Raw genomic sequence first — 23,156 nt, 5'->3', positions numbered from 1 at the left:
CCAAACCTACTAACACTCACACACACCACCACACCAAACACATTACCTTCACCACCATCAACAATCCAAAGCCAACCCTCACACTCCCTAACACATACATCCTCAATCCCTAACCCATCTAACCTCCCCACCACACCCACAAAACCCCCTAAGCACCTATGCACACCCTGCGAAACGCAACACTCCCTCTCAACCCACCTACACACCACATGTTCCTCCCTCACACACAGCACATCCATTCCCCCTTCAAAAATTCCATACCCCACTGCCAACCCTCCACCACTCCCAACATCCACATACCCCATTTATACCACCACCTCTGCACCAACATCCCCATCCACAAGGCCATTTTACAATCAAACATCCACCACACGCACCACCTACAACAACCCTCCCCACAAACAGTCAATACCTCAATCACAGGGCAACGCCAACACACACACCACCACCTCACTACACCCACCCCCTTTCACATATAAACAACACACCATGTACACTTTTACCCCACATCCACACAACATACACCTGCCCAACACCCACAACACCTCACAATAACATCCACCAAACACTGTAGCCCCATACTTGACAAACAGCTTATGCAAATACACCACCCCTGCAGCTCACACAAAACCTCAACAAAACCATCAACCTCCCCCTACCCTGCTCAACACCCCTCCCATGAACACTACAAAGCCCCCCATACCCTTCACCATCCACCCACACACCCCATGTGGAACTCCACCACCTATGGCAGCCTCGGACATACCCTCCCCAATCCCCCTGCCACACACACCCACAACTCCAACAAGCTCAACACCTCCTGCCCCCTCCACCATCCCTCAGCCCACAGGGGCGTAGCCCTTAACGACGGTGTGAAGAGCGCCCGTAGGGTGCGATGAATCACCTAGTTTTCTATATGTTGTTGTTTTTCTTTTATTTATAAGGTACAAACAAGGGTTCTCTGTAACACCATATGAGGGGCAACAGTCTGTATATTGTCTAGTGATAGATCATTACTGCTGGCCACTTACTGCAAGACACATACTAAGAGAAATACCATCGCTCATCTATTGCAAATAGTAATATTGTACAAAAATACAGCGACATCACTAGGTGGTGCAGGCAGCATGGATAGAGGGCTGTTCAGGCTGAGTAACTAAATGGCGGCACCAATGCATAGGGGCGTGCGTGCGTGTGTGTGTGTGTGTGTGTTTGTTTTTCTGTGAATCCTATAAGCAAAACTTACCAAGTGGCGGTTTTTTGTGTCATTTAGAAACCGTCGTCAATTGATGGCAGTTTTTATGTCTAATTGATAGCATTAACTAAGCAGTGCTTTTGATGTCTAAACTGAATCTGCCGGTGATCCCTAGTGGTTTCTAAATGACAATCTGCTGTGGTGTGTTCTATTTGGCGGCAGATTGTCTATTGAAACCACTGCAGATTAGAAGCTATTCTATTCATATTCGTTTAATGGTGCTTTCATAGAAACAACATTCACCTGACATAGGGCCTAATTTAGATCTGATCGCAGCAGCAAATTTGTTAACTGTTGGGCAAAACCTGATCGCACACTGCCCTTTTTTGCAGCCGTGCAATCGGGTCTGTACTGCGCATGTGTGGGGGCTGCAATGCGCAGGCGCATCGGCCGCCAGATACGGGCGTCACCTGGCAGCAAAGAAAAGAACTAAGAATGTGTTTGCAGCAGTGAACGCAAGAAGATTGACAGGAAGAGGCCAATCGGGGGTGTCAACTCACCATTTTCTGGCAGTGTCCTGGAAAACACAGGCGTGCTCGGCAGTTTACAGGGAGGGCTCCTGACGTCAGCTACAGCAAGGATCAGCGCAGTGGCTGAGTAAGTCTTGAGCTGTGCAGCGACTGCACAAACTTTTTGCTTGTGCAGCTCTCTGCACAGCCGAATGCACCCCTGCAAAGCTCTAACCCCCTCCCCTGTAGGCGGCGATTACCTAATCGCAGCAGTGCAAAAAATAGCCTGCGTGCGACCAAGTCTGAATTAGGCCCCACGTGCACTGCAGAGAGGGCAGATGTAATGTGCAGAGAGAGTTAAATTTCAGTGTGGTGTGTTCAGACTGAAATTTAAGGGGGTAATTCAGACCTGACGCTAGGGTGCGTTTTTTGCAACCCTGCAATCAGGTACTCGCCGCCTACAGGGGGAGGGTATATTTTGTGTGCAGGTGTGCGTTCGCATTTGTAGCAGAGCTGCACAAACATCAGTCTGTGCAGTCTCTGCTCAGCCGCTGCAATGGATTGCTAGTGATCAGGGCCAGAGCTGACGTCAGACACCCTCCCTTCAGATGCCTGGTCCCGCCTGCGTTTTTCTGGACACTCCTTTAAAACGGTCAGTTGCCACCCACAAACGGACTCTTTCTGTCAATCATCTACCGATAGCCTGTGCGATTGCTTTTTTCGCACCATCCCGTCGCTATACACCGATGCCCGGTGCAGTCCTTCGACGCACCGGCGTATTGCGGTGCATACGCATGCGCAGTTCAGACCTCTTTGCCCACTTTGCAAAAACACACAGCATTGATCAGATCTGAATTACCCCCTAAATTGCAGTGCAAAAATAAAGCAGCCAGTATTTACACTGCACAAAGTAACCCTCCCAAATCTAACTCTCTGCACACGTTCTATCTGCTCCCCCCCCCTGCAGTGCACATGGGGCCTAATTTAGATCTGTTCGCTCGCTAGCGTTTTTCATTGCGCAGCGATCAGGTAACTACTGCGCATGCGTATGCACCGCAATGCGCAGGCGCATCGTACTTGCACAAAGCGGATCATTGCTGTGCACTGGTTCTAGCAAAGAAACCATTCGCACAGCCGAACGCAAGGTGATTGACAGAAAGAGGGCGTTTATGGGTGTCAACTGATCGTCTTCTGGGAGTGTTTAGAAAAATGCAGGCATGTTGAGGCATTTGCAGGGTGGGTGTCCGACGTAAATTCCGGGCTTGAATAGGCTGAAGTGATCGCAGCAGCTGAGTCAGAGCTACTCAGAAACTGAACAAACTGTTTTTTGTACTGCTCGGCTGCACAGGCATTCGCACACTTGCACAGCTAAAATACACTCCCCTATAGGCAGTGTCTATCTGTTCGAGCGCTGCAAAAAATAGCTAGCGAGTGAACAGATCTGAATTATGCCCATGGTTTTGCCCATTAGCTAACAAATTTGCTGCTGCGATAAGATCTGAAGTAGGCCCATAGAAACTGCCAGCTGGCCACTATGTGGGATTGTGAGGAGTTTATGTGGAGATGGAGACATTTGCAGGAAAGCATAAGGAGGAAGTTAGATACAGTACTATCTAACTTTATATTGCTAAAAGTTATATATATATATATATATATATATATATATATATATATATATACAGTATATATATATATATATATATATATAGTGTTTAAAGTGGTCCTAGAGAGGTGGTGGAACTCACCCAATAGTATCCCCAATTTAAGTTATGCCGCACAGTAGCACAATCTTATTAACATTACACAACATAGTAGTGTCCCTTATTCTTGTTATGATACACATTAGAGCCCCTTATACACAAAGCCCACAGTAGTAGCACCCCAAATACACATAATTCCCACAGCAATAGTGCCCCTTATACAATGCCCCCACTAGTAGTGCTCCTTATATCCCCAGGAGTTATGCCCCTTATAAAGTGCCCCCTACGCAGTTCCTTCATTTGTAGTGCCCCCAGTAATAATGCCCCGTGTAGTGTTGCCCCCAGTAGTTATGCCCCCAGTCAGTAGATATGCCCCCAGTAGTTATGTCCCCTGTAGGTATGCACCCAGTAGATATGCCCCCAGTCAGATGTTATGGGCAATATCAACCACGCAAGAAGGGACCATTCCAATATGAAATTAACGAGTGTGGCAAGGCACTTTATGAGAAAACATGAAAGTAATTCAAGTCAAATGAAGATATATGGCCTTGAAAAAGTTGAGTTGGGACTAAGAGGAGGCAATATAATGAAGGAACTCCTAAAGAGAGAATCTAGACAAATATTCTTGATGAACAGTTTGACCCCATATGGATTGAATGAGGAGATACAATATTCAGCATTCCTTTGAGCAATAGAGATCCAATAAGATACTATTTACACGTGGCATGGGTTGGTTCAACCATTATTATACTTACCATGGAGTGATGTAAAATTTATTTGGATCTATTACTTACCTTTCATGTGAACATAGAACATACTCATGTTAATAACATGACCAATTGGTCAAATTTACTAAGCATGATAAAGTAGTACCTATCATTTATTTGCAATATGGGTTGTCATAATCCATTATTCTACTTATTGTATAATCACGGAAAATTCATTGGCTCTATTACTTACCATCTATTGTATTGATCTACTGAATGGACCGGCCCAATTCTAATTCTGGGACTATGAAGGAGTCCGTCATTTTAGGATTAAGACAATACAACATTTGGGCTAATATATGATGAATTGGTGAAATTCATTAAGGATGACACATTTTTATTTTCCATTTACCTGGAGCATGGGTTGATCCAACAACTGTATAGTTATAGTGCATTTTGTGGGAAACTAATGGTACCCACTATTTAGTATCCATTAATTACATGGATCAGGTTAATCATGGAATTATGAAGCAACTCATCCCTTTAGGATTAAAACAATATGAATATCTGGATTCACATCTGCATACACAATTTTATATCTATGTATTGATATTATCTACAGAACACTTATACTTACCAATTTAGGGATAAAATAATTGACCTTATAGGTCTCCTATTGATTTATGTATACTGGACTTTCAATAATGGAAATATATAACCAATGGGTGATTATCATCAGAATGGGATATACATAAATACCTGTAGAAACAATTGAAATTTATGTAGAAAAATAAGAAAAACATATATATGTCATATTCCCGTTATATACTTACCTTCCTAAAGTGAGTGGATCTGTATGAAGTATATATTCCCGTTACATACTTACCTTCCTAAAGTGAGTGGACCTGTATGAAGTAGGATACTATTACTTACCTTTATGTGAACATAAGAGCATATTCATGTTAAGTAAAAATTTACTAAGCATGATAAAGTAGTACTTACCATTTATTAGCAATATGGGTTGCCAAAATCCATCATTTTGCTCATGGCATAAGCATGATAATTTATTGGATCCATTATTTACCACCTATCATATGGATATATTACTTATCATCTATTCTATGGATTAATTTAATTATAATTGTGGGATTATGAGGGAATTATTAATTTCAGATTGCATGAGTTAGGTTAATTATTATTGTGGAATTATGAAGTAACTCGTTCTCTTGAATACTTGGATTCATATATCCATACACAATTCCATATGCATATACTGACATCACCTATAGAGTACCTATACTCATTAACTCAGAGACAAAATAACTGACCTTATAGGTCTCTTATTGATGCATGCATTTTGGACTCTCAGTAATGGAAATACATACCCAATGGGTGGTTATCATGAGAATGAGATAAACATGGAAAAAATAATTAAAAAGTATGTAAAAAAAGTAAAGAAAAACACACACATGTGGTACCTTATTATATACCTACCTTCCTAAAGTGAGGGGACCTGTATGAACTGGGATACCAAGCATCTGATATATATATATATATATATATATATATGTATGGGCATATATATAAAAGGATAGGAATAGATATACAATTGTAATACACTTATTTCATGTAATTTATGTAAGCAGTTGAGGGCGTATTTACATTAGACCAAGATGTATATGATATTGTCAACACATGTGTACATGTGTATAAAAATACTTTTCTTGTATCCAAATTATTGACAAAAATTTATGGGAAAGTCTTTCATCCCATGTATTAATATAATACACTGTTGCACTAATATAATTTATTGGTTGTCACATAACACATTTTCTTTTTTTTGTTTGTTCATGTTTTATGCACTCTTTCACTGTTTATTTATATATTTTGCATATGAGACACTTTGTGTAAAAATATTTACACTTACATATATTTATATTCTATTCACCGTATATCACTAATGGAAGGTGCATGTGCAGTATGTACATATGTATATATGTGAATGCATGCATGTGTGTATATATATATATATATATATATATATATGTACAATATATTAATTTTGCACTTAAGGTCACCATTTTTACTTGGTCATGCACTTTTAATTCATATATATATATATATATATATATATATATTATATATATATATATATTAGTATGTTCATGTTAGGATAAAATACATGTGAATGAATAGAGATGTATTCTCTCATAAAGATATTTAATATATTAGTATTAGAATGGCATTAATTATATAAGATAATATAAGTAAATTACAACAGTATTGTAATCAAGTACATAATTTACTATAGGGATCATGGTCATAAATGCACATATCACATGTATTTGTGTGTGAATGAAACCTTTTTCAAACATAATAAATGAGAATTTGTCTGTGGTATATAGACTGGCATAATACACTACAATTACTATTTTATAACCATAATACAAAGTCCAGGGTCTGTACTCTGTTGACATAATTAACTTATAACTCAGGCATCCACAGCAGGGATGTGGTTCAAACATACTATCTCCATATCCCAACGGATGAAGATAGTCATTATACATATTACTGGGTTCCCTGGTTTAATTACCAGAGAATCACTTTGGGTGGATGGTTCTAAATGTACACCTGCGGCAGGCTATAATGAATGAAATCAGTGAGTAATAGCCTAGCCGCCAGCTCAGTGAGCAACGGATGTGAGGTTTGAAAATTCCCCACCCGCTAATACAATAAAAGAACGAGAGACTGTATAGGATAGAGTGAATATAAGCACCCTGTTTGTTATGTAGCTAAGCTAGTTAGAGCTGGTTTTTGTGTTGATATTTTTTAATAGGTGTTGATGTATGTCAATTAAACATTATCCAATAGGGAGTAGTTAGGTAGGCGGGTTCCATGTTTGTTAGGTAGCTAAGCTAGTTAGATCTGGTTTTTATGTTGATATTTTCTAATAGGTTGTTAATAGATGTCAATCAAGCATTATCCAATAGGGAGTAGTTAGGTAGGCGGGGTAGATTAGTTTATTTAAGTGTTGGCAGAGGATTCAAATTCCTCTTGCCATTTTGTGATCCCTGGGGCTGGTAAAGTATTCAGTATCACTCCACAGGTGTTTTCATTAAACGGTTTAAGGGGTTATAGAAAAGTTTAATTCCTTCATAACGGTACTTACAATTGTGTTAGTTTATTCATAGATAATTCTGTGGTTCATATATATATATATTTGATAGTATATTTAGTGAAAGGTAAATTTGTGAGGTGAATTTGGGGGATAGGTTTTAGTAGTTTTTTTCTGCTGCACTAGGTTCATTAAAGACATTAATATGCCCCGCCCCCGCCGCAGTGTGCCCCCTCCCCGCCGCTTGGTTGAGGTATCCAGACCTCTTTCTGCCGCCGCTGCCTCTCCGGCGGTGAGAGGAGCGCGCCGTTTTGCAGTGAGGGGAGCCAGTCACGCGGCTCCCAGCACACGCGCGGACAGGACGGAGGTAGCGGTGACGAGTCACCCGCCTCCCGCTCCGTCTCCTTCAGTGCTGCGGGCCTGGCTGTCGGGAGCGACAGCCAGCCCTGCGAGCACACCCCGCCGGCCATCCTCAGTGTTAAGCAGCGGGTCCGGTGCATCGGCACCCGCTGCTGCAAGCACCGCCCCCGTTTCCATGGCAGCAGACCCGGCGGCCGTTAGCCCCTCTCCCACAGCTTTAGGAGCTGGGGAGGGGAGCGCATCTGTAGGGACAGGCAGACAGCCATTAGAGCCCCAAGGGAGAGGCAGCATGTTAGCCTCTCCCATAAGGGGTGAGACTGGTAATATAATGAATGTGGGGGGGGGCAGCAAGGGGTAATGGGAGTTCCCCAGGACCTGCAGTAGTAGGTTTAGATAGGACAAGGGAATTGTTTGCAATTCCCCCCCCCTCCTCCTTTTTCCCATCAAGTAAATTTTCAAACAAGTGGTAATTTTCAACCCCAGCATGGGTCATGGTCCCCGTATTTCAGTCAGGGGGCACAGAAAAATGCTGCTCAGCTGCCTTTAACAAGGCAGCAGCATTTCTTTAACCCTCAATATAACCAGCAGTTAAGTCATTTATATCAGCCGTTGGCTTTTCCGCAGTTTATGCCGTTTTCAAGCCCCTCGCAGGCAGGCCCTCAATATGGGCATTGGTTGCATCCTGCGCCTAATCAATTTATGAGTGTTCATCAGGTAGGGCTGCCGCCTCTGCCCCAAGTTCCTCCACCAGCTAGACCCCCATCACCAAGGCAGTCAGAAAGTCAGCCAAACGTGCAATCTCAAGCGCGGGCACCGTCGGTAGCAGCCGATGGATCAGACGGGGTGGGGCAAGCAGGAAGTAACGCTGTTTTAATGAGTCCGCAGGTGTCAGCAGCTAACACAGTTTCGCTAGATTCGCCAGCAGTCGTTGGGATTTCGCAAGATCAGCAATCAGCAAGTCAAGCTGCGGCGGGCGCGTCGCACAACGTGGGACAGGAGCTAGCAGGAGATGCAGGCGAAGGTCCTTCTACATCAGGAACGGGTAAGATAATTACAGAAATCCAGCTTAGCGCAAAATCTTTGCATTCTGACGAATCATCAGATACGTCTAGCTCGCTGGAGAATACGCGTAAATTTATGCGGACATTCGTTCAGCATCTTAGGGGAAAGCGTAAGGTTTCAAAGGGAGTGCGCAGTTTAGCGGGCAGTTCGGCTCCAGATGCGTCAAGCGATAGTGTGCATTGTGCAAATACGGCAATATTGAGGGGAGTAAGGTCTAAGGTGAGGGAGCGTATAAAGAAAGGGCGCTTCGTAGATATGTTCGCGATTACACACGAAGCTAAAAAGGCTCTAGATACAGCAAAGGCCGGGGGGGCGGTAGCGGAAGAGGCAAGGAGGAGTTATCCCAATTGGCTTACGGGAATGTACATTTTTGCGGCTTGTTATATAGAATCTCGTCCATCAGAGTTTCTTAACGTGATTAAATAGCTACATCTTATTCATAATATGTTTCTGACGGCTAGGCATAATGTGTGGCGTCAGTACGACGAATTATTTAGGAAGAAGCAAGACGGTCAGAAATTGCTAAGTTTAGGTTTCAAAGATGTAGAGGTTTGGTTGGAGGTAACTCATAGTAATAGGTCTTTTACGGAGTCGATGGGTCGTAAACAGCCCTTTCAGTTTAGACCAGGCTTTAACACAGGAGGAAGAGGAAAATGTTACTCGTTTAATAACGCGCAATGCAGTAGGGAACAACATGTAGATATAGACATATCTGCATGCTGTGTGGCGGAGGTCACGCAGCAAAGGATTGCAGCAGGTCCGCAAATCAATCAGTGGGTAGAGGGGAGCAGAGGGCCGCTAATAGGTAAAGCGGAGTCCCCTGTAGATGTAGTAGTTTTAGAGCGTTGGTTGGACCGCTATCCTCTCAGGGAGGAGGCAGCATTTTTATTGCAAGGTTTTAAGTTCGGTTTTAAATTGCCAATAGTTAGGCCAGTATTAGTTTTAGCCAGGAGGAATCTTAAATCAGCTAGAGATTATCCAGAAATAGTAAGAGCCAAAATTGCTGCTGAAGTTAGTTTGGGGCGTATGTGTGGACCTTTTAAAAGTCCGCCTTTAGCTGAATTTTGTGTTTCACCATTGGGGGTGGTTCCAAAAAAGGAGCCGGGTAAATTTCGGATAATTCAGCACCTTTCCTATCCGGAAGGGGGCTCAATAAACGAGGCTCTGGACCCTTCTTTGTGTAGCGTTAAGTATCAGTCTTTTGAGGAAGCCGTTGATATGGTTCAAGGTTTTGGTGTAGGAGCTATGTTAGCAAAAGTGGATATAGAATCGGCTTTTAGATTGTTGCCGCTACATCCTGATTCATTTAAATACATGGGTTTCAAGCTTGAGGGCCAATTTTATGTGGACAGGTGTTTGCCGATGGGCTGTTCAATTTCGTGTTCTTACTTTGAATGTTTTAGTTCATTTTTACAGTGGTGTGTAAAGGCAGGCACAGGTCAGACAGGAGTCGCTCATTATTTGGATGATTTCTTGTTGGCAGGCCCTCCGAGTAGCTCGGCATGTAATGAATTGCTGTTTTCGGTTCAAGCTCTTTTTTCAGTAATGGGTGTACCCGTAGCTAAGGAAAAAACAGAGGGGCCTGTGACCCGTTTATCTTATCTGGGTATAGAGATTGATACTGAAGCACGCCTTTGTAGGTTGCCAGCGGAAAAAGTGAATGGTTTAAGGAGTTTATTGGAGAATTTTATTTCTGCAAAAAAGATGACTCTGAAACAGGTACAATAACTTCTGGGGTTATTAAATTTTTCTTGTAGGGTCATTCCGATGGGAAGGATTTTTAGTCGTAGGCTAGAAAGAGCCACTGCAGGGGTTAAGAAATCGCACCATTTTGTACGCATTTCATCGGAATTGAAAGAAGATTGTAAGGTTTGGTTAGAATTTTTGAGAGATTTTAATGGAGTTTGTATTTGGCTGCAGGAAGAAGTAAGCAACAGAGATCTGCAATTTTTCACAGATGCATCAGGGTCCCTAGGTTTCGGTGCATATTTTGAAGGTGAATGGTGTGCGGAAGCTTGGCCTGAGGAATGGCGTAGGAAAGGACTTACTAATAACATGCTTTTACTTGAGCTTTTTCCAATCATTGTCGCGGTGGAGATCTGGGGCTATAAGCTAGGTAATCAAAGGGTTTTGTTTTGGTGCGACAATCTAGGGGTAGTTCAAGCGATCAACAACCAAAAGTCTTCATGTTATCATGCGTTGAAGTTGTTAAGGCATTTAACTCTTAGATGTATGCAGAAGAATATAGAGTTAAGTGCTAGGCATGTGCCTGGGGTGAGAAACGAGATAGCGGATGCTTTGTCCCGTTTTCAATGGGATAGATTTAGAGCATTAGCTCCAGCGGCTAGATTAGAGGGTTTGTCATGTCCTAAATTTGTATGGCAGATCATCAATCCGGCATGAAAGCGTTAGCATTGAAGGCATTGGCACCTGGGACGTTGAGATCGTATTCTGCAGCATGGAATGATTGGCAGGCGTACATGAATTCGGAAGGTGGTGGTAAGAGTGTACAGGATGTTATGTTAGCGTTTGTATGGTTAGGGCATGAAAAGGGTCGTTCTAAAGCGGCTATGTCGGGTGCTTTAGCAGGAATCTCGTATTTTTCACGTTTAGAAGGGTTGATCGACCCAACTAAATCTTTTATGTTATCAAAGGCAATGAAGGGGTGGTCCAAAGAGCAGGCAAATATAGGAGATGAGCGTAGGCCAATTGACATCGAGCTTTTGAGAGATCTAATTATGGCCGTTTCGGGTATTGCGATAGGAGAGTTCGAGGTTAACCTTTTTAGTTTGGCATTTGCAGTGGCCTTTTTTGGTGCATTAAGAGTAGGTGAACTAGTTGCAAAAAACAAGGGTTCAGTGGATACGGGTATATTGTTGAGTAATGTAGTAGTTAGGAGTGATAAGCTTCTTATCAAGATACACCGGTCCAAAACGGATCAGTTGGGAAGGGGTAAATGGATTTCTGTTCCTATGCATTTGGAGCCGAGCATCTGCCCAGTAAGATTAGCTGAGGCCTTCGGGCGAATTCGTCCGAAAGGGGGGGATCAGTGGTTGGTGCATAGGGATCGGAGTCCTTTATCTAAATTTCAATTCACAAGTATTTTTAATAAATGTTTAATAGCATTGGGCCTTCCATTAGAGCATTACGGGACGCATTCTTTCAGGATAGGAGCAGCGACTTGTGCAGCAGCGGCAGGCTCTTCTAAGGAAGAGATTAAGAGGTTGGGACGGTGAAAGTCAGATGCTTACAAGCGTTATGTTAGAGGGGATAAGTTGCATTAATAGAGGCATCCTGCGAGTTTGTTATTTAGGAAACCCAGGGCCATAAGCTACCCGCCGTTAAAGGGGGATTGGAGTTCTTTTCACCTTTTCCCTCACAAGAATTTTTGAGGTTTGGTGTCGTTCACCTCCATCTGGGTCGCCAAAATAACTAAGTTTTATCCCTCCCTGTTTTTAAAGGTTTGTTGAATCATAATTTAAATAAAATATTATTTGTTGCTGTTTTTTCTGCAGGTTTTTTGACATTGTCAAGCCGGGTGTGGATTGTGGGTCATTCATATGTCTATTGGGCCAGTAGGCACAAGGCATCTAAGTCGTTCCCTTTTAAAGTGAGGTGGATAGGTATAAGGGGAATGAGATGGAGCAATTTATTGAGTGTGCTTTGGGATGGCGAAAAGAATTGGGGTGCCCCTGATTGCTTGTTGATACACTTAGGAGGCAATGATTTAGGTACTTGCAAGGGTATAGAGTTAATTAACAGCATAAAGAAAGATTTTCAAATAATTGCGGAACATTGGCCGGCGGTTAAGGTGGTGTGGTCAGAAGTGGTACCGCGTAGATTTTGGAGGGGCACCCAAGGAGGAGTGGCGTTAGATAAAGTAAGAAGGAAGCTCAATGCCGCAACCTCCAGATTTGTTATTAGTTTAAAAGGGAAAGTGGTTAAGCATCCAGATTTGCGTTACGAGAGGGTAGAATTGTACAGATTAGATGGAGTGCATTTATCTGAAGATGGTTTGGAGTTGTTTGTCACAGCATTGTTGAAAGGTTTAAACGAATTGTGAAGGTAGGCTGTTTGGTGGCGGTTTTGCAGTCTGGAGTCTTCGAATATGGCGGAAAGCAGTGCTATTCGGCGGCTCAATTTAGCGCAGCAGAGCTTGGCTAGCATTTCCCCTTTGAGAAAGGCGTGTCGGTCACTACCTCAGGGGAGGACCAGGTCACCATCTTAAGGAGGGACCAGCACTGTGCTAATTAAGGGGAGATGGTTCTACCCAGGACGGACTGCGCAAGGGGCGGAAACTCCGCCCCATTTATTTAAAGATTAAAAAGTTTTAAGCCATGGCCGAGTTGGCACTGCTTTTTTCGCCCCGGTGATTAACAATTCTAATTCCAACAATAGGGGGGAAAATTATTGCGCCACTTGTGTACAACTCCAAATGATCTAGGATCCACGTATAGTTAAAGTAAACGACACTCCCTAGGGATTAGCAAGGGCGTCAGCTGTCCCCCAAAAACACAGGGATGGTAGTTCCCTGAAACAACGAATAATACACACAGGGGGGTGGGGGATATAGCGACCGTCGGTGTCTTAAAATAGTTCAGTAAATGTGGATTTAAAAAATGTATCTAAAATGAGTAACCAGATCAAAAATGAATTTAAAAAAGGGAGATATTTATTTAAACACTAAAACAGACAATAGTTATATGCAATTACTAAAATTTAAGCAGCAACAATTCTTAAAAAATGGGATAAAAACAATAAACACAATGCTATAAATAGCAGTTAAAATATATGCTAAAAATGTAAAACAATTTTAACTTAACTTGGTATGAGGTCACTGCCAGGTAGCCCAACGCGTTTCGTCATTTAGACTTCATCAAGGGGTAAAGGCAGAATGAGACTGAACTTCTATTTATACTAGTACTAATCTCATATTAATTGTGACATCGCTTCCTGTTAATTATTTCATGACATTATAAGATGGGTTAAAAATTCTGTATTTAACATATCTATGGTCTTATTTACTGGTATATGTATACATGATGTTAAGGCAATGTTTATAAGGCAGGTTTGGTGTTTAAAAGCTTTAAAAACTAGCTTATAGAGGCGCCGGCGGTTCTTTGCCGCCCCACTTCCGGTTTTCGTCCGTCGCGTCATTTCTGCCCCACTTCCGGTATGCGACTGCGCATGCGCCCGCGGCTGCGGACGTTTAGAGACCGAACAGCACTATGAAGCTTGTTCTCAGGAATTTCATTGCGGCGGCCATCTTTGAGAGGATTTGTTCATAGAAAGTTTCACTCGGCAGCCATGTTTGCGGGGACCATGATTAGAGACATAAGTTTTTTATTTCTCCAGTATAGTGCATAAAAATAAATAGAAAAACGGGGATTAGTCATTGTTGATACTATTCAAGTAAATTAGACTTACTACAGTGAATATATAAACATATAGAAACATATAAATATATAAATATATAAACATATAAATATATAAATGTATAAATACATAAAAATATGTGTAAAGTGCAAAATGCATGCTAAAGGTAATGGTATATGATGTTAAGTGCTGAGTGCGAATTTAAAATATTAGGATGCAGATAGTGTGATATATTAAACTGACATGCTCATGTAGGCTATATTATCGTCAGTTTGGTTACAGTACCTGATCTTCCCAGATGGTCTCCCTGGTCTGGTACTGATCAGGCCCGACACTGCTTCGCTTCCAAGATCGGACGAGATTGGGCCTTTCCAGTGTGGTCTGACTGTAATAATCACTTTTTACCGTACATGTGTCAATCTCAATATATCAATACAGCTATGGGGTGATATTTAACAGACGGGAATAGTGTGGATGGGAATAGGGTGGGGGGGGGGAGTGGGGTGGGGGGAGGGGAATAGGGAATGGGGTTAGTCTATAAGGTGAGGATCCAACCGTGATGATCCAACGGCTGTGGTTTTCACAGGAAAGGAGCGATTTCGAAATAATCGTTAAATCCCTTCGGATGGAGTGTTTGTAATTGGAAAATCCAAAACATTTCTCTGCGTGAGAGTTTATTGGCCAGGTCGCCACCCCTTTCTCCCAGTTTCACGAGTTCAATCGCTTTAAAAGTTAGTGCCTCCGGATTGGAATTATGTGCAAGGTTGAAGTGTTTGGATACTGCGTGATTTTCCATTTTATTTTTTATATTGCGAACATGTTCCTGTATCCTTATTTTCAGCGGTCTCTTTGTTTTACCTACATATTGTTTCCCACAGTCACATTCTAATAAATAAATCACAGATTGTGTATTGCAGTTTATGAAGTCCTTAATTTTGTATTCCTCCTTCTTTTCTGCATCCCAGAATGTTTTCCTTACTGGGTGTAGGTACCTGCAGATGTTGCATCGGCCACATTTAAAAGAACCGGTGCATCTTGGCATTTTTGATTCTTGTTCAACTTCCTTGTGTAGCATACTGGGGGCCAGGATATCTTTTAGATTTTTTGATTTCCTGAAGACGATTTCGGGGCGAGGAGGTAGTATTTCTTTGAGGACAGGGTCCATTAATAGCTGTATTGATATATTGAGATTGACACATGTACGGTAAAAAGTGATTATTACAGTCAGACCACACTGGAAAGGCCCAATCTCGTCCGATCTTGGAAGCGAAGCAGTGTCGGGCCTGATCAGTACCAGACCAGGGAGACCATCTGGGAAGATCAGGTACTGTAACCAAACTGACGATAATATAGCCTACATGAGCATGTCAGTTTAATATATCACACTATCTGCATCCTAATATTTTAAATTCGCACTCAGCACTTAACATCATATACCATTACCTTTAGCATGCATTTTGCACTTTACACATATTTTTATGTATTTATACATTTATATATTTATATGTTTATATATTTATATATTTATATATTTATATGTTTCTATATGTTTATATATTCACTGTAGTAAGTCTAATTTACTTGAATAGTATCAACAATGACTAATCCCCGTTTTTCTATTTATTTTTATGCACTATACTGGAGAAATAAAAAACTTATGTCTCTAATCATGGTCCCCGCAAACATGGCTGCCGAGTGAAACTTTCTATGAACAAATCCTCTCAAAGATGGCCGCCGCAATGAAATTCCTGAGAACAAGCTTCATAGTGCTGTTCGGTCTCTAAACGTCCGGAGCCGCGGGCGCATGCGCAGTCGCATACCGTAAGTGGGGCGGAAATGACGCGACGGACGAAAACCGGAAGTGGGGCGGCAAAGAACCGCCGACGCCTCTATAAGCTAGTTTTAAAGCTTTTAAACACCAAACCTGCCTTATAAACATTGCCTTAACATCATGTATACATATACCAGTAAATAAGACCATAGATATGTTAAATACAGAATTTTTAACCCATCTTATAATGTCATGAAATAATTAACAGGAAGTGATGTCACAATTAATATGAGATTAGTACTAGTATAAATAGAAGTTCAGTCTCATTCTGCCTTTACCCCTTGATGAAGTCTAAATGACGAAACGCATTGGGCTACCTGGCAGTGACCTCATACCAAGTTAAGTTAAAATTGTTTTACATTTTTAACATATATTTTAACTGGTATTTATAGCATTGTGTTTATTGTTTTTATCCCATTTTTTAAGAATTGTTGCTGCTTAAATTTTAGTAATTGCATATAACTATTGTCTGTTTTAGTGTTTAAATAAATATCTCCCTTTTTTAAATTCATTTTTGATCTGGTTACTCATTTTAGATACATTTTTTAAATCCACATTTACTGAACTATTTTAAGACACCGACGGTCGCTATATCCCCCACCCCCCTGTGTGTATTATTCGTTGTTTCAGGGAACTACCATCCCTGTGTTTTTGGGGGACAGCTGACGCCCTTGCTAATCCCTAGGGAGTGTCGTTTACTTTAACTATACGTGGATCCTAGATCATTTGGAGTTGTACACAAGTGGCGCAATAATTTCCCCCCCTATTGTTGAAATCCTTTGGTATTAATTTTTATTTGCTGCCTGGTGCACTACAACCCATTTTTAGAATGTGGAGAAACTCAGATCGGGCAACCAAGAGACAAAACTGGTGCCAAAAGATATTTAATGAGAAACAACAATCTAGTTAACCCCCCCCCACCTGGTGACTTAGATGAATTATTTTGGGGCATAGAAAGACTCCTCACCAAAGAAGTTAAAACATGGTGGGATATAAAGGGCCTAGAGCATTATATTTCAGTTGACAGAATTCCAAGAGGGCTTAGACTTCTAAAACAACCAACATTTGGCAACTTGGATGCAGCCTTCTTGGAAAAATGGGATAAAACACTACACAATTGTTCCATTGACCTAATGAAATTGCTGATTGATGAGAAGAAGAACTCCCTCTTAGAAGTAGAGAAGAACATCAAATGCAAAGAAAGTGAACTTGAACCCTTTAAAGATAAAGAGGATTACAAGATTAATGAAAAGGTCCTATACAGAAAAATGGAGCACATAGAAGAAGAGGTCACGAAAAATAAGGAGAAAAAATTTCTCAGGGACAAGATGGACTACGAACAAGGCAAAATTAAAAACTGGAGCAGGTTTGGAACTATGAACCAACAAATGAATCAAACCAAGAGACAATACTGGAAAACCATACCAACCAAAGGCAAACCACTACGGAATCCAGAAATGAATACACCATCTCCAACACTAAGGATGCAGAATAGATTTACAGCACTACAGAGACTCAACTCTAAAAGTGATCAGACTTTTTTAGCCCAAAGAACAGGAACACGACCAAAAGAAGCCACAAGAAATCCCCTGAAGGAAGATGTTCATCACGCTTCACCTCTCAAAAGAAGATATACAGAAGAAGAGGAAAACGGGGCAGTAGGAGGGAACGAGAACAAAAAAAGAACATTCTAATGACGAAACCTAAAGATAATGGAATTTTTAATTTATCAGAACATAAACTGTCGGAACCAGAAATATCCTTACTGAATAAAGGTCTGACGTTTGCACCCACGGGGGGTCTCAACAAATTTGAGACCTTCATTGATCTAAACAAGTTTATCAGAAAACTGACACTTAAAAGACATTTCCTGAGGAAAGAGGATGCGGTGATCAGCAACTATGAAAACCAGTCAAAATCAGGTCTATAACCGACCTCAAAATTTTATCCATTGGAGTCAAAGGGGAGTAATGTGAGCATTTTTTATGAACTGGTTAAGAAAGACCTATGTGAGACCAACCTGGAGAAGATTAAAGAGAAGAACATTACTAACCGGGAGAGTGAGGCGTTAAAAAAGCTACAGAAAAATAAGGGAATTGTTATAAAACAAGCTGATAAAGGGGGGGGCCTGGTTATCATGGACCGTGAGAAATATACTAATGAAGCACTGAGATTATTGGGAGATGATGTCTCATATACTAAACTGTCTGGCGACCCCAAAGATGCATTCGTCGGAGAACTAAGAACACTACTAGTACACGGTCTACGAAATGAGATAATTACAAAGGATGAATTCCAATTTTTAATGAAATCAGACCCCACTACCCCTATTTTTTATTTCTTGCCTAAAATCCATAAGAACTTGACCAATCCACCCGGAAGACCTATCGTGGCGGGTATTGACTCGCTTACATCAAATCTATCAGAATACGTCGACGTCTTCTTAAAACCTTATGTGAAAGAGCTGCCTTCGTACTTAAAAGACACTACAGCTGTGCTGAACTCCCTGAAAGACTTTGAATGGAAAGACACCTATAATTGGGCGACAATAGATGTGCAATCACTGTACACTTGCATAGACCATAAGAAAGGTGTAACAGCATGCAAAGAATATATGGAAACCGACACTTCGCTTACAGCCATCCATAAAGATTTTTTATGTGACGTCATGTATTTTATTCTTCAGCATAATTATTTTAAGTTTTTAGATCATTTTTACTTACAACGCTGTGGGACTGCAATGGGCACGATTTTTGCACCGAGTTTCGCTAATCTTTTTATGGGTAGCTGGGAGAAGAATTTTATCTATGGTAACCATGATTTTAAGAACCATATTATCTTTTATCGTCGGTACATAGACGACATTTTAATTGTCTGGGATGGCACTGAAGAACGTTTTTATAAATTCCTGGAATTCCTGAGCACCAACGAGATGAATCTCATGTTTACTTCTAAACTCAACAAAGAATCTATTGAATTCCTCGATGTGATTCTAACAGGGAAGGAAGGAAGAGTCGAAACTAAGAATTACATCAAGCAGGTCGATACAAATAGCTACCTGCATTATAAGAGCAACCACCTGAAGAAGTGGAAAAATAATATTCCCTTTTCTCAATTTAATAGAATAAAGAGGAACTGCAGCAACTAGGAAGAATGTGACACCCAAATAGAGAAATACAAAGAAAGATTCAAGAACAAAGAATACCCAGCTACCATCGTGGAAGAAGCGGCTCTCAAAGCAAGGGCTTTAGAGAGATCAACCCTGCTAGAATATAAACTCCAAAAAATCAAGAAAGAATCCGTTCCATTTATCACCACCTTCAACTGTCATGAGAAAACCATTAGAGACTCTCTTAACAACAACTGGGGAATCCTATTAATGGACCCTGTCCTCAAAGAAATACTACCTCCTCGCCCCGAAATCGTCTTCAGGAAATCAAAAAATCTAAAAGATATCCTGGCCCCCAGTATGCTACACAAGGAAGTTGAACAAGAATCAAAAATGCCAAGATGCACCGGTTCTTTTAAATGTGGCCGATGCAACATCTGCAGGTACCTACACCCAGTAAGGAAAACATTCTCGGATGCAGAAAAGAAGGAGGAATACAAAATTAAGGACTTCATAAACAGCAATACACAATCTGTGATTTATTTATTAGAATGTGACTGTGGGAAACAATATGTAGGTAAAACAAAGAGACCGCTGAAAATAAGGATACAGGAACATGTTCGCAATATAAAAAATAAAATGGAAAATCACGCAGTATCCAAACACTTCAACCTTGCACATATTTCCAATCCGGAGGCACTAACTTTTAAAGCGATTGAACTCGTGAAACTGGGAGAAAGGGGTGGCGACCTGGCCAATAAACTCTCACGCAGAGAAATGTTTTGGATTTTCCAATTACAAACACTCCATCCGAAGGGATTTAACGATTATTACGAAATCGCTCCTTTCCTGTGAAAACCACAGCAGTTGGATCATCACGGTTGGATCCTCACCTTATAGACTAACCCCATTCCCTATTCCCCCCCCCCCCACTCCCCCCCCCCCACACCCTATTCCCATCCACACTATTCCCGTCTGTTAAATATCACCCCATAGCTGCATTGATATATTGAGATTGACACATGTACGGTAAAAAGTGATTATTACAGTCAGACCACACTGGAAAGGCCCAATCTCGTCCGATCTTGGAAGCGAAGCAGTGTCGGGCCTGATCAGTACCAGACCAGGGAGACCATCTGGGAAGATCAGGTACTGTAACCAAACTGACGATAATATAGCCTACATGAGCATGTCAGTTTAATATATCACACTATCTGCATCCTAATATTTTAAATTCGCACTCAGCACTTAACATCATATACCATTACCTTTCGCATGCATTTTGCACTTTACACATATTTTTATGTATTTATACATTTATATATTTATATGTTTATATATTTATATATTTATATATTTATATGTTTATATATGTTTATATATTCACTGTAGTAAGTCTAATTTACTTGAATAGTATCAACAATGACTAATCCCCGTTTTTCTATTTATTTTTATGCACTATACTGGAGAAATAAAAAACTTATGTCTCTAATCATGGTCCCCGCAAACATGGCTGCCGAGTGAAACTTTCTATGAACAAATCCTCTCAAAGATGGCCGCCGCAATTAAATTCCTGAGAACAAGCTTCATAGTGCTGTTCGGTCTCTAAACGTCCGCAGGCGCGGGCGCATGCGCAGTCGCATACCGGAAGTGGGGCGGAAATGACGCGACGGACGAAAACCGGAAGTGGGGCGGCAAAGAACCGCCGGCGCCTCTATAAGCTAGTTTTTAAAGCTTTTAAACACCAAACCTGCCTTATAAACATTGCCTTAACATCATGTATACATATACCAGTAAATAAGACCATAGATATGTTAAATACAGAATTTTTAACCCATCTTATAATGTCATAAAATAATTAACAGGAAGTGATGTCACAATTAATATGAGATTAGTACTAGTATAAATAGAAGTTCAGTCTCATTCTGCCTTTACCCCTTGATGAAGTCTAAATGACGAAACGCGTTGGGCTACCTGGCAGTGACCTCATACCAAGTTAAGTTAAAATTGTTTTACATTTTTAACATATATTTTAACTGGTATTTATAGCATTGTGTTTATTGTTTTTATCCCATTTTTTAAGAATTGTTGCTGCTTAAATTTTAGTAATTGCATATAACTATTGTCTGTTTTAGTGTTTAAATAAATATCTCCCTTTTTTAAATTCTAATTCCAATTTAATAAATTTGGCTGTGACCTCCAATTTTTCCAATCTATACAGTTGTACGTGTCATTATTTCTAGGTTATTGGTTCTAGTTTGCATAATAATAAAACATATGGGTGACTTAAAAAGAACGAGAGACTGTATAGGATAGAGTGAATATAAGCACCCTGTTTGTTATGTAGCTAAGCTAGTTAGAGCTGGTTTTTGTGTTGATATTTTTTAATAGGTGTTGATGTATGTCAATTAAACATTATCCATTAGGGAGTAGTTAGGTAGGCGGGTTCTATGTTTGTTAGGTAGCTAAGCTAGTTAGATCTGGTTTTTGTGTTGATATTTTCTAATAGGTTGTTAATAGATGTCAATCAAGCATTATCCAATAGGGAGTAGTTAGGTAGGCGGGGTAGATTAGTTTATTTAAGTGTTGGCAGAGGATTCAAATTCCTCTTGCCATTTTGTGATCCCACCCACCCACCCAGCAATTTAAATTTGTGAATTGTGTTTTTCTTTCAATGTACTTTGGAAGTTTTTTATCGTTGGAATAATAAGCTATAATTATTCCAGCAAGTGCGAGGCGCAGCGGGCGGAAAGCAGTGCTATTCGGCGGCTCAATTTAGCGCAGCAGAGCTTGGCTAGCATTTCCCCTTTGAGAAAGGCGAGTCGGTCACTACCTCAGGGGAGGACCAGGTCACCATCTTAAGGAGGGACCAGCACTGTGCTAATTAAGGGGAGATGGTTCTACCCAGGACGGACTGCGCAAGGGGCGGAAACTCTGCCCCATTTATTTAAAGATTCAAAAGTTTTAAGCCATGGCCGAGTTGGCACTGCTTTTTTCGCCACCGGTGATTAACAATTCTAATTCCAATTTAATAAATTTGTCTGTGACCTCCAATTTTTCCAATCTATACAGTTGTACGTGTCATTATTTCTAGGTTATTGGTTCTAGTTTGCATAATAATAAAACATATGGGTGACTTATGGACAGCGAGCACCTCGAACATTTCAGTTGGTCTCCCTACCCTATAAATATCGTCGAGAGGTGGGCGCCGCACGCTAGAGCCCAGAGGAAGCTCTAACATAGAGCAAAATGCGCATTGGTCAGCCGTGTGCCGTGTTCTACAGCTCCAAATTGTTATACTGTTGTACCGCTCATTGTGCATGCCGCACATGTAAATGTTATTATTGAATGTGAAAACAGTGGGCTGCTGGCGGATCACTACTGGATATAGGGTGATTTTGCTGTCACCTTAAAATACGGAGTAACGGATAGCTTGTAATCGTTAAACACATACCAGCAATTTACACTAGCAGCAGAAACTGAGCCCTATAATGCAATTATACCGTATACTGCATATGCGGTATAGGCAAATGTTACTGTGGAATGAACAGGCATTTGCCAGACTGCTGTTAGGTGCAGAGTGGTTTTGCGGTCACTTATTTAATATGGAGTGACAGAAATTACGTAATAACTAACATATACCGGAATCCCATACTGGCAGTCAGCAGCTGAGTTTCACATATAATCAAATATTCTGTCAGCGCCCTGATATGATATGACAGACCAGTCACTAAATATAGACCAGTACTTGATAATTTATAGTCTGATTGAATTGCCCAAGGGGTAATAATATGTGCTGGAGAAAAACATACATTGTTTCAAGGCAACCCACCATGCATATGTTTAAATAATTGTGAAGTATAGCTTGATAATGTCGATATTATCTTAAAACATAAAGCTATACCTCTAAATACACTTTTACCATGGAGCCGCTGCGGCCGCTAGACTTAATACACACGCTACGCACTTCGCACGCTATTTGCGTACAGAGTCCCGTACCGTGTACGTACTTAGCATACAAACGCCGCGCTGGGGGTACAAAGTACACACAGCGCGCGCACACACTTTAGATAAACTTTAAACCTTATTCGTAATGCAATGCTAATCTTACACTCCAAACCTTATGCCGCAAAGCACTGTAATGATGTTACACCTTAAACCTTACGCAGCGCTGATGGTATAAAGTACCCGC

The 23,156-nt window shown here is 41.0% G+C and overlaps 3 pseudogenes; 2 read left to right on the top strand and 1 right to left on the bottom strand.

The window, feature by feature from the left end:
• Window positions 1-14,297: 14,297 nt before the first annotated feature.
• Window positions 14,298-14,417, bottom strand: LOC134897130 (5S ribosomal RNA; annotated as a pseudogene).
• Window positions 14,418-15,240: 823 nt separating this feature from the next.
• LOC134897128 (5S ribosomal RNA) lies at window positions 15,241-15,360 on the top strand (annotated as a pseudogene).
• Window positions 15,361-20,005: 4,645 nt separating this feature from the next.
• Window positions 20,006-20,125, top strand: LOC134897127 (5S ribosomal RNA; annotated as a pseudogene).
• Window positions 20,126-23,156: the final 3,031 nt, after the last annotated feature.

The sequence above is a fragment of the Pseudophryne corroboree genome, chromosome 3 (genome assembly GCF_028390025.1).
Source record: "Pseudophryne corroboree isolate aPseCor3 chromosome 3, aPseCor3.hap2, whole genome shotgun sequence".
Classification (NCBI taxonomy): domain Eukaryota; kingdom Metazoa; phylum Chordata; class Amphibia; order Anura; family Myobatrachidae; genus Pseudophryne; species Pseudophryne corroboree.
Note: the sequence above shows the minus strand (reverse complement) of the source record. Positions and strands in the feature narration are given on the sequence as shown.